The sequence below is a fragment of the Solanum verrucosum genome, unplaced genomic scaffold (genome assembly GCF_900185275.1).
Source record: "Solanum verrucosum unplaced genomic scaffold, falcon-dt-bn FXZP01000220.1, whole genome shotgun sequence".
Lineage (NCBI taxonomy): Eukaryota > Viridiplantae > Streptophyta > Magnoliopsida > Solanales > Solanaceae > Solanum > Solanum verrucosum.
In genome coordinates this window covers 401,739-414,768 of record NW_026020308.1, presented here as the reverse complement: position 1 = coordinate 414,768, position 13,030 = coordinate 401,739, and the positions used below count along the sequence as shown (strand labels likewise).

At 34.0% G+C, this 13,030-nt stretch overlaps 1 pseudogene; it reads right to left on the bottom strand.

Moving 5' to 3' along the window:
- Window positions 1-3,486: 3,486 nt before the first annotated feature.
- LOC125835082 (protein SENSITIVITY TO RED LIGHT REDUCED 1-like) lies at window positions 3,487-11,971 on the bottom strand (annotated as a pseudogene).
- Between the last annotated feature and the right edge of the window lie 1,059 nt (window positions 11,972-13,030).

Below are 13,030 nucleotides of genomic sequence, written 5' to 3'. Positions count from 1 at the left end.
AATTGAGATGAATGGTATCGACAGGATAGATCCACCATCCCTACTTCCGTTTCAACTGATGTAACTTAATTCAAAGTGCGAAGGTCAAATTAACAAATTTTCGGTATGAATTTGAACATAAAAATCTTTTAACTTTTTAAAAATAAAATTTAAATATTTTGACAATACATAACAAAAAGCTATAATTAGTGACAATATTACCAATTCAAAAATTAATTACAATGTATTTGAAATTATCGTGGGTTAAGAATAAAATCTTTTTAACTTGCTAAATAGTAACAATGACACATAAAATGAAACAAAAAAAGGAGTGTAGGTTTAGGATTATATGTTAATTTCGCACTTGATATTATTTATATTAAATAGATCTAAATACCTGATGTAAATAAATATTTATTGCACTAGATACTTTTTTTTTATGTTAGATAAATATCTTATAAAGCTTATCCACTCTTGAGAGAAGTTGTTGAGAGGTCTCTTTCAAGGGAAACAATCAAGTGGTTGTGTGAACTGCCTCAAGAATATGTACCCTCAAAGATGGGTGGATTTCATTAAAACTTGTCATACCTTGTCCCCCTACTTTTCCTTTTTCTTTTATTTATTTCTTCAATTAATTTAAATTTGCACAGTGTATAATAATATAATCTTATAGGTGAAGTCCAAAGAAGATAAAGTGTACACAAATTTTACTTAGATTATTCTATGTAGAGATAGATAAGTTGTTGTCAAAAGACTTTGGGCTCAAATAACGCATATCAAAGTAATTTGAAAAAGTAAATTATAAAAATAAAGAGGACATGATAAAATAAAGTTAAATGATAAAAATACACTCTTAAATTTTCCTAGTATCTTGAGTTTTATACCTGAACTAGTCTTTGAAAATGTGCGTTGCACGTTTGTCCAATGCCAACATATATAATTTTTAAAATAATACAAATAATATTAGTGTAAATAATGACTAATTAAAAATTTAAAAGTAAAGTACAGTAATTTGTGCTATATATAATAATTTGAATTAATTTGACCTTTTTCTTGTGTGGTTTTTATGATATATGTTTCTTTGTATTTTGATATTTCAATAACAAATAGTTCGAATATGAACACGAGCAACATGGCCAGTGATGTTTGCAAATGCTTCGAGTCTTAAAGTTTGTATCTTGTCTTAAGAAATTGTAGCATTCTCCTTTTATAAAGTCTCATACTCTAGTATATTATTGTCAATTTCATGGCTCAACACGTGTAAAAATAATAGTCTTGTGATAGAGATAATTAATTAATAATTAGTGATATCAGAAAATTTAATCAATACTACATATATATAAATCATAGTTGTACACACATGCATCCTTTGTTTAATTCAAGATTATTATATTATATATATAAATCATAGTTGTACATACTATATGCATCCTTTGTTTAATTCAAGATTCTAAATTATAATACATGTGAATTTGACAAAATAAATTTGGGAAAATGCATAAGTACCCCAACCTATGCCCGAAATCCGAGAGACACACTTATACTATACTAAGGTCCTATTACCCCCCCCCCCCCCGAACTTATTTTATAAATAATTTTCTACCTCTTTTCAGCCTACGTGGCACTATCTTCTGGGGCATAGCGCATGTTGACTATTTTTTCAAGCTATCTGGTTGATAGTGCCACGTAGGCCGAAAAGGGGTAGAAAATTATTTATAAAATAAGTCGGGGGGGGGGGGAGGGGGTAATATGACCTTATTCTCTGGGATTTCGAGCATAGGTTGGGGGGTACTTATGTATTTTCCCAATAATTTTAGTAAACCTTTTTAAATATAATAATAATGTTTAAAATATAACAAAATCTATCACCATGTATAAATATCCCCCCAAAAAGGGAAAAAAGTTCAAAGAACTAATAATCATGTATGTATCTAAAGTTTATATCTTTTATAGTTTTCATAAATCTTAATCTTAGACATATGTTACATTTTTCTGCTTATTCTGTTACATTTTTGTAAAATAATAATTGTAAAAAAAAATGAGTACCTGATGTTGTGATTGAGAAGTGAAGAAAACATAACTGTAAATTTAAATCTGAAATGTAGAGAAACAAATAAGAATTACTTAGAGAATTTTTTTTAAAAAATTGGCAAATAATAATTGTCAGAAAATGAGCACCTGATGTTGTGATTGAGAAGTGAAGAATACACAACTGCAAATTTAACTCTGAAATGTAGAGAAACAAATAAGATTTAGTTAGCGAAAAAAATTTAAAAAATTGGCAAATAATAATTATCAGAAAATGAGTACCCGATGTTGTGATTGAGAAGTGAAGAATAACAACTGCACTTTTAAATCTGAAATGTAGAGAAACAAATAAAAATTAGTTAGTGAAAAAAATTCAAATATATATATATAAAATTCTCACCTCCAACATTAATCCACAAAATTCATGGTTTTTTCTCTCATTTCTTTCCTATCAAAATGATCCGTATATATTTGATTATATAGATGATTATGGTCTTTTATTATGACTTTATTTCAATATTAACTCTTCACATTCTTTATATTTTAGTAGTAATGATTGACAATTTTAATAGATGAATGCAATCTTTTATTATGTTTTTTAATGAAAAACTAACTTTTCAAATTCTTCAGACATTTTACTATTTCATTAAAAAAAGTAGATTTCTAGTATCCCATGATATTTGATATATAATAATTAATAATATATGATTCTTAAAAAAAGTTTTTAGTATAGGGGTAAAATGATATTTCAACTTTACACTTTAGAGCTTCCTACTTTTAGTAATACTAGTCTTTGGGAACGTGCGTTTCATGTTTGTCCAATGTCAACATATATAATTTTTAAAATAATACAAATAATATTAATAAACATGTAAATAATGATTAATTAAAAATTTAAAAGTAAAGTACAATAATTTGTAGCTATATATAATAATTTGAATTAATTTCATCATCACTCATTAATTAAATATTTTCACCTCAAAAGAAATAAAGAAGAAAGAATCTCGTTTGTTATGCATGTTTTACACTTAACAATTACAATAAATAAAAGTACTAGTTGTTATCTAACATGTTAAACTTTTTAGATGACTTGAATCCATATGATCCATGTATAGCAGTTTATATATGAGTATTTACTAATAATATTTGTAACATTTCATATATATAGCACTATTCTTGACACAAACTTTAAGTCAAATTAAGATAGAATACTTAAGTTAATTAAGCAAGGGTAGGAAGGAAATATGTTTACAAATTACAATACACATATAAGGAGTCCATATTGTTATTAAATAATTAAATTTTAATATAACTATTCTCCAATAAGTTTGTCAAACACAAAGTTTTACTATCCAAATATGAATAAAAATACTTTTAAAATAAGTGTTTAAAATTTTTTGGCCAAACAAGCTTTAAAACTTCAACTAATTTGGGAGCTAGTGGATTAGTTATGAAATGCCTCAAGTGACCCCAATTCTCTTATCGGACAAGCGACTCCACAATCAATTTTTCTGCATTTGGCTCTCCTTCCTTGCTGTGTTCAACCCATATATCAAGTCCTCAAGTCCAACAAGCATCGTCTTGGACATCAGTATCACCACTGTAACTACGCCTAAACAAATTCCGTTTCACCACTGTAACTACCTAAACAAAATCCGTTTTCATCTCGGAAGACACCACTAAATTGCCCTTGCTGGTTCTCCTTTATGCTAGCATGATGAGGCATACGGTAATGACCCACAAATTCTCTAAGCCACTCACTAATCTCATAACTTTGATTACCACAAGTTAATAGTCTGGTTTCAACATACCTGCAAGCAGTGGCGTACACATGATTTTTTCTAAGCGGTGTCACCATTAAAGAAACAAAATGGCTCCAGAAAAAAATCAATGAAAGTTTTGTTTTATGCCTCTAAATTATTCCATTTGAAACAAGTAGATAGTAAAAAATATAGTAACTATTATTATGAACAAATAAAAATAAAAATTCAAGAACATAATAAAAAAATAGAATAGCAAAATAATATTAACCTGATAAGGAGTCAACACTATTTTTATGTAACTATAATTCTAATTGATAAATGAGATTTTGAGTTTTATATTAATTCTAAAAATAAAAAAAAGTTGTTAGATTTTGAATGAATTAAAGTGGAACTATAATTCTAATTGATAAAGGAGATTTTGAGTTTTATATTAATTCTAAAAATAAAATAAAAATTGTTAGATTTTGAATGAATTAAAGTGGGTGGGTGGGTTTTTAATGAAGAGACCTATCGTTTTGAATTTAAAACAAAAAATTAATAATTTTAAGAAAGAAAAAATTAAAATGTGAATAAAACAAACAGAAAACGTGAATGAAACAGAGAAAAAAAAACACCCCCTTGGGAGTCGAGTCGAACCAGTGACGTCGCGCCCAGAATGTAGCGTGTCTACCATTTGAGCTAGGCGCAATCTGTTACAAGGAGTGTCCTTTCAATTATTTTAACCTTTTGTTTTTTTTTATATAGGTATACTTGGTAAAACATTTCGACGAAGCCGTGTCACGTGACACACTTTAGATATGCCTAAATCCGCCCCTGCCTGCAAGACGAAAAATTAAAAGTTACAGGATAACGATGACTGAAAATCACATTTCATAATAAATGGAAATTTCAGTATTTAATCAATACACCCCAAATACCTTTGCATATCAAAGAAATAATATCCCAGCTTGCCAATGTGTAACACCCCGAAAATTTTTGAGCTAAGACTCGAACCATCCTTCGTTGTGAGTAGGATTTTACCGAGGAATTTAAAATTTCTTAAGTGTTAAAGTCACTAGATGTAACACCTTGAGTTCCAAAAAAAAAAAGAACTAAAGAGAATTCATTCAAGTCATTCGTAAGTTCTTTAAGTTTTAGGTCAACTTCAAATGAACATAACTTTCAGTACAAGATGAGTTAGGTGGCCCATAAGATATCAAATGAAAGGTCTTTGAATTATCTTTCCAACGCCACCAAGTTTTCTAAGTTTCAAGTTTGGATGAGTGAGATATTCCCTTTTGAAGTCAGGCTGTCCAGTTAGGGAAAGTTACCCGAAAATATGAGGGGTATTTTGGTCTTCTCCTTACCCAATCAGATTTAATTCATTTTTAGTAAGGTTTTAGGGGTCTAAACTGATTTTTTTCAGTTTTATAATCCTAATCTACGCTTAGGGTTTTAGTTGAGATTTCAAGAAGAGAAAAAAAGGAGAAAAGAAGAAATGATCAAAGCGTTTGTCGAGATTCTTGAGTTTCATTGCCGATTTTCGTCAAGGGTTTGATCCCTAAGAGGTATGTGAGTTTTTCATAGTCTTGGGTTCGTTCACCCACACACCAATCATGTTATTTTCACCGAAGTTTCGTTCTTGAAGTTGAAGAATTTGAGTTCTTGATTTGTTCTTAAAAGTATTGTTTCCGTTCTTGAATTAGGATGAGTTTGATGAATTCTTGAGATAAAAGTTAGTGAATTGAGGGTGGTTTGGAGTAGATTATCGTGTACATAAGTTGAGTATTTGAATCTAAGTGATTGGAAAAGAAACCATTCGATTCTAGGTGAATTAGGGTCGAAAAACGAGTAAGAAACATAAGTGAAATTTTCCTCTCCACATCGTGGAGAGAACATAGACTCCACTGTTTCAAATTATTTCACAACCAAATATTATAATTCATCTCCGCGTCGCGGACTTGCTCCCCAGACAGTGTTTTTCAACCATTTCTCATGATTAACTATCTAAAACACTTTTAATCATCAATATATCTTTCCTGTCACAAATCATAACCTTGAATTCATAATTCAAATTCAAGGTAGAGCTAATAGTTAAGTCTTGAGAGTTCTTTCGAACATTTTGAGAAAGTGCCTTTGAGTCTTTTTGAAGAGTCTTCTACAATTTCTAATAACTTGTTTCAAGACTCGAGCAAGTGAGTATGAGAATGAGGAGAACGTATTCATGAGTCTACTTTGTCATCATGAGATCCTTCATGAACCATAACTCTTGAATTCATTAATCAAATTCTAAAAAGATTTAAGAGTAGAGTTCAAGAAAGTCTTTGAGTTCGATTGTGAATCCTTTGAGATCAACTATCGATTTGAGCTAAATTTTGAGGAAGTAAGTATGAGAATGAGAAGAGTCGTATACATGAGTTCCATATTGTTATGTAGACCCTCGAGTTGAGTCGTTCATGCCCATAAATTCCACATGAACTTCATAAATTGAGCATCTTTGAGAGAAGTGGTATCTTCAAGTTCTAAGTCTTGAGTATTGAGTTCCCAATCCTTTTGAGATTATATTCTTAATCATGAGACTATTATATTGTAATGACCCTCCAGGTCATTTCTGTGTCTTACCTTCTGTATGTCGTTTAGAGCGTTCCTGTAGCGACCCCAAGTCATTTATGACTTGCTGGGACTGACAGTTCGGTCACCTGGTCGTTAGTTTGATCTTGGTGCGAGTTTTTGTGTTTTGGAGCTTATGAACCTTGAACGATCATTTTCGATCAAAAGTTCAAGAAGACGACTTCAGAATAGAATTCTGACGGTTCCATCAGCTCCTGAAAGGCCAAATCAGACTAGTAGCATAGTTGGCACGAGTATCGAGGCCTTCGATGTGAGTTTGGATCATTAGGCGTTTTAGCCTTTGAAATTTGGCATAAGGTTGACTTTGGTCAACATTCTTGGAAAACGCACTTAGATGAAAATTCCGTCAGCGCGGTTAGCTCCGGAATGTGAAGTTTGGTCTAGATTGACCCTTCTTTTGTGTCTGGAGGTTTTCGATATCTTTCTGAGCCCTTTTGTGGGTTTTGACTTAAAATGACTTTTGGAAGTGGGACTAACTTTTTATCGAAATAACCTCTGATGGAAATTTTGATTGCGCCGTTGAGTCTGGAATATCAAATTTGGTATGGTTGCATATCTCGTTTGCGTACACGGGGTTCCGAACGAGTTCGGAGCACTCCGTCGAAGTTTTAGAATTTTGGAAATTTTTTTTGCAGCAATCTGCTATTTATTGCAGAAAAACCAGTAACATTTCCAAACTTCAAACTCTCAGAACTCTCTCATCTCTCAACCGATTTGGCCGATTCAAAAGGCAAAGTTGTGAGATTTTTCGAGGCCAATGCATTGGTGAGCTTGGATAGTGATTTGGGGTCCCCGTTTGAGGTAATTTTAGTAAAATACCTGCTGCCACACCCTTTTTGTGAACTTGATTTTGGGAATTTTTGAGACTTGATATTTCAGTCATTTTAGATCCGATTTCGGTGATTCTTGGGGCTATCTTGAGTGGTTTTTCAAGGAGAATGCGTTGGTGTGGTTAGATTTCGTATTTAACTTTTTGTTGGAGGTAAAAAATTGTGCTTTAGCTGCTGTCTTAGCTCATTTCGAGCTCAATTTCTTGGGAAAATTTAGAAGGTGATTTCGTGGTCATTTTAGGTGCGAATATGGTGATTCAAAAGCCTAGATCGTGGGGTTTTTCGTGAGGATCATCATGGTGTGATTGGTTTCAGCATCTGGACCCTCGTTTCTAATATTTTCTTGTAAATAGCTGCTGCTATTGTTGTTCCGTTTTAGTGTAATTTGGGTTTTGGTTGCATGTTGATAGTGTGTTGTTCCCGAGCCCCGAATTGTGTCCCATTTTGGGATATGAGCTGGGGAAAATTGGTTAGGACCCACTTTTGGGGTTAAATCCAGAATTTCCAGCGCGGGTCCCACGATTCTCGTTTTGACTCCAAAATTGACCCATCTCCGTTTGTTGTGATTTTGGTGTCTAAACGACCGTATTAACGTTGTGACTCTATTTTGGATAGCGGGGCAGCGTTTTGAGACCGTTCAAAAAGGGAAAGCTCCGAAGAAGTGATTTTGGAGCGCGTGTGATCGGCCTACAGGTAGGCTACGGTTTCCCTCTCTTAGATTGAGCTTGAGAGTGTGAATGCATGTTGATTAATTGGGATTTGGGTTGGTAGTTATTGAATCACGTATAAGTGTTTAAAAATTATGTTTTCGGCCTATTTCAAGAATTATCGGGTAACTGTGAGCATAATTTGTGTTATTAATGGACCCTCCTCGCTATGTGGAGTGCTTTCATGCTTAATTTACTATTTGTTGAAGCATTTGGGCCTTAGTTTAGGTTTGACTAGGGCTTACCTTAGAAATACATGATTTAGATCCGATAGGCCTTAGTTTTGCCCCGACGTCGCTCGGCCGACTTAGATCCCTGTAGACTGGTGTAGCAGACTTGAGTCTGATAGATTGGGCCTTAGCTAGACGATACGCTTGCTCTGACTTTAGTTATCCTTATTTTTCCCCGATGTTACGGCTTCACGAGTTACGTCGGCGACACTAATTCTACTTCGCGATTTGAATTTGATTTTCGATTTGGTTCCAAGGACTTACATTGATTGGCTAAGTATAGACGGCGTTCCACGGACATTTATGAGTGTGGATTGATTAGGACTCTTTCAGCAGCTACATTGGCACCTTTATAAAACATCCGGTTTAAGGTCCGGCCTCTATTGCCCATATAATTATATAGAGCATCCGGTTAGAGTTCCGGCCTCTATTGCCCAGATACTTATATAGAGCATTCGATTAGAGTTCCGGCCTCTATTGCCCAGATACTTATATAGAGCATCCGGTTAGAGTTCCGGCCTCTATTGCCCAGATACCTATACAGAGCATCCGGTTAGAGTCCCGACCTCATATACTTGATACTTGTGATTGGTTACTTAGGTACTTCTGGTGAGCATCTGATTCGATGTCCGACATCCGTACTGTCAGAGTCTACTAATTGGGGTTGAGGTTCTGGTTCGTGTTCTCCATTCTTGGGTTCTCATATGCAATTCTCTTTAGTTATAGTTATTCTTTGTACTCATCGGGCTTATGGGGGTCCGTTTGGGTTTTTATTTAACTTGCGCGCGAGTGTACCTTCTGGGCTTATGGGGTCCAGTTAGGTGTAGTTAGCTTATAGATTACTTTAGTTAGTTCTTTCTACACTCGTGTGCATTCCATTGTTAGTTAGATTTTAGTTCTTAACTTCAGTTTGTGTTATTCCTTCTTTTCATATTGCCTTTACTTTTCAAGTTCAGTCAGCCTATGATGTCTACTGGGTACCTGTTGTTTTGTTACTCATGCTACGCTCTGCATTTGTTTCGTGATGCAGGTCCGGGTACTAGTAGCCAGCGTTGATCGAGCTTGGAGCAGACTGATCCGGAGACGGGGGTGAGCACACGACATTTTGTACTATTTTAGTCTCCATCTGTATATATAGACTTGTCTTTTTCCTTTCGAGACAGTCCAGTCTCTGTTGTCCCCTTTTGGGTCTTGTACTCATTTTGTTAGTAGCTCTGTACTAGTGACTTCCAGGTTCTGGGAGGGATTTTTATTTGTATATATGTTTTTGGTTTGCTTCCGCCTGTTTATATTGTTATTTGCCTACTCTTGTTTAGTTTCTACCCTCAGACCCATTACTTGTTATTCCGGGTTACGGGTTGGTTTACCTACTGGTGGGTTATAGTAAGTGCCATCATGACTTGAGAAATTGGGTCGTGACATATATGTTACCCATGAAGGTCCTTGAGTTGAGTTGTTCATGCCCATAATTCTGCATGAACCCTATGAGTTGAGCATTCTTGAGATGTAGTAGTATCATGAAGTACTTGAGTTGAGTTGTTCGTGCCCATGATTCTGCATGAAACCTCTGAGTTGAGTATTCTTGAAATGAGTTGTATCATTGAAGTTCTTGAGTTTTGGAGTTGTTGAGTTCCAAGTATTGAATTCTATGCATGGTCTTGAATTGAGTCGTTCACGTCCATAATTCGGCATGGACCCTATTTTAAGAAGTATTTTTACTAATTGTTTTGAAGACTTGAGCACTGAGTTAAGGAAGAGTAGGGCTGAGTTCATTTTCTTTAAAATGATATATGAGAACTAAGTATTCTCAAGAGTAAATGTTTTTACATTTAAGATGAGAGGAAACTGAGATTTCCAAAAGAGTTTTGAGCAGTTTGAGTACCATCTCTTTTAAGAGAGATTTTTGAGTAATAATCTCAAACCATAGAAAGAGGAAATGTTTTCTTTAAAACATAATGAGCTAAGTATATTTTGGGAGTAGTATTGAGCACCGATATGGGGGAGAATTCATACAACTCACACCCCCATAAACCATGTAGCCAACGTGGGTAGAAAGGGTCATACTTTTTAGATGATTCATTAATGATTTTATCATAGACTGGTGGATCCACTTAGTAGTAGGTCTTATACCCTGGAAAAGTATATGACAATTCTAGCAGCGTGGGTGAGACGTTGTATCATCACATAGCTCATAGTGATGGTTGTTGGTTCGAGAATCCCCCATAGGTATTTTTATATACAAACTGAGTTATAATTGTATTCTTTAAGACATTCAGTTGCTATATATTGTTTTAAATCTTTCCATATATTGCATCTTTTATTGCAGCTTTACCTTGAGTTGAGTATCCACAGTTGAGTATCTTGTTGTTGAGTTGAGTCCTTTTTCACTGAGTTGAATATCCTTGAGTACTTTTGAGCTGAGTAAGTTTCAGTACATTTGAGTATCCTTGAGTACTTCTGAGTTGAGTAAGTTTGAGTACCTTTGAGTATTCTTGAGATTGAGTTAAGTTGAGTGAGTTTGAGAAGAGGTAAGTATGTTTCTTTTCCACCAGTTCAAGCTTATGTTTATGCTTTAGAATTCCTTTTACATGCTCGTACATTTCATGTATTGAGCCATTTGGCCTGCATCGTTTCATGATGCAGATACAAGTATTCAGGATCATCAATAGGCATTTCGTTGAGGACATGGGATGTTCCAGTCAACTTTGGTTAGCCTTCTTATATTCCGGAGGACTTCACCTTTATCTTACAGTTAGTAGTTTTGAGATGTCGTGGGTCTTGTCCCGGTATCCTTCTATTATAGTAGAGGCTTCATAGATAGACAAAGTTGAGTTGTTTTCAGTATGTATCTTCCTTGAGTTGTTTTTTTACAAACTCTGAGTTATCTATTGAGTATTGTTCAGATTATTTTAAAGTTGAGTATATTGAATTTAATTCAGTTTTTAAGCTTTTGTATGCTTGAGTTAGTCTTTTGCTTGTAGTCAGCCAGATGAGGATTTGCTTGGGGACCAATAATGGTTCTCGAGTGCCGGCTATGTCCAGGGTATAGGCTCGGGTTGTGACACAATGTCTGTGTCGAAGTTGGCATCCACGCCAAAGAAATGCCAGGCAACGTCTGGGAACTTCTCCTCTTTTTCTTTTTCGGTAATTTTAATGTCAAATTCTATTGTGAATTTCATAATTTTCTGTAACCGTATCATCGTTTCATGATTACACAAGAGATTGTGGGACACTTTTTTGAATGCTTCGTGAAGTGAGCATGTCAGCAGTATGATCCAGTTAAGACAAATCGAAGACCAGTTTGCTCCCAATAGATTTCCAATAAGAGTATAGTACGGATATGACATGTAGAACATTGTTGGTCTCTGAGATTTCCTCTTACAATCTTTAGTAAAGTCTAGAACCTTAAGACCTAGTCTATTGCAAGCCAATATATCAACCATATATATGACTGGATCGTATATTTCTATATTGCCAATCCACTTAGCATCTTCTTTTAGTTGGAGAACTAAAGCAAGTTGAACCTGTAGACTTAAATCGTAGTCAATACTCCCCAAACAGTAGATTACCACATGAACATGCGTACAGGAGCCTAACACGTCTTTGAATTGTTGTTGTATGATCTTATTATTTTCTAGATCATCTAGCATTCCATCATAGAATTTAGACTTCTTTACATGCTACATTAGCTCTCTAATCCTTCCAACAAGTTCTACTTTATTTCCACTTGTTGACTATATGTCACGCCCTGAGCCTATAACCTGGACGTGACCGGCACTCGAGAACCATTGTTGGTTCACAAGCGAACCCTGAGCCTGGCTCATTACTCAACGGAAGGCTTACTCAAGCAAAATGGGAACTCCAAATGCATAATTAAACTTTAAAAACTCAATTTAAACTTAAATCCAATAATTGTCTAAAAATAATTTAACAAATATTAGTTAAATGCCTAATGACCTCTAAACATTACAATAACAAAAGAAATAACGATAGATTCATCGACCTTTAAACTATCTATGAAGCCTCTACAATTACAGAAGGATTGTCGGGACAAGACCCATGACATCCTAACAACTGAAAGTAAAAGTGGAACTCTCCGAAAGCAAGGAGGCTCACCAAAGCTAACTGGAACTGCAAGTGGTATCAACAGAGCGTTTGTTGATGACCTTGAATACCTGTATCTACATCATGAAAGATGCAGGCCAAATGACTTCAGTACATTGAATGTACGAGCATGTATGGGACACGCATAAGCATTCATTTTTAACATAATTACCAAAACCATAAAATTATTACTAATAAAAAAAAGTCGAGGCATTATTTTTAAAGGCTTGATGCCTTTAAAAATGAGGCATCCGTCTTAGGTCCTCAAATTTGAGGGGGCCCCATTTTTTTTTAGTAATAATAGAATTATTATAAGTATTTTTTAACAAAAAATAAATTATATTTTGTCTTTCTTTTAGTTCGTTTTGAAACATTAAAGAATGTTTCTTTCTCTTTTGTCAATTTTAAATTTAACTTCCACATGACATGTTTAAGACCACAAGATTAAAAAATATTTTGGTATATATATATATATATAGTTGAAGACCATAGAAAAAATAAAGTGTTTTCATTAAAAAGAAGAAATAACTTTGGATTTTAAAAATAAAAACTAGGATTTTATTCCACTTTCTTCTAATTATTTTCGTGGCAAACATGTTCGTTGATATCCACTAGGAAAATTAAGAATACAACATTCATGCTAATACCGAATTAAGGCGGCAAATAAAATGAATCGAAATCAGTGTAAGAACATCAAGTAGGAAATAGGTGGTGAAGAGAACGTTCTCAAAATTCTAACTAGTACCAAACACATCTTAAATAAGATATATTAAGAGCAA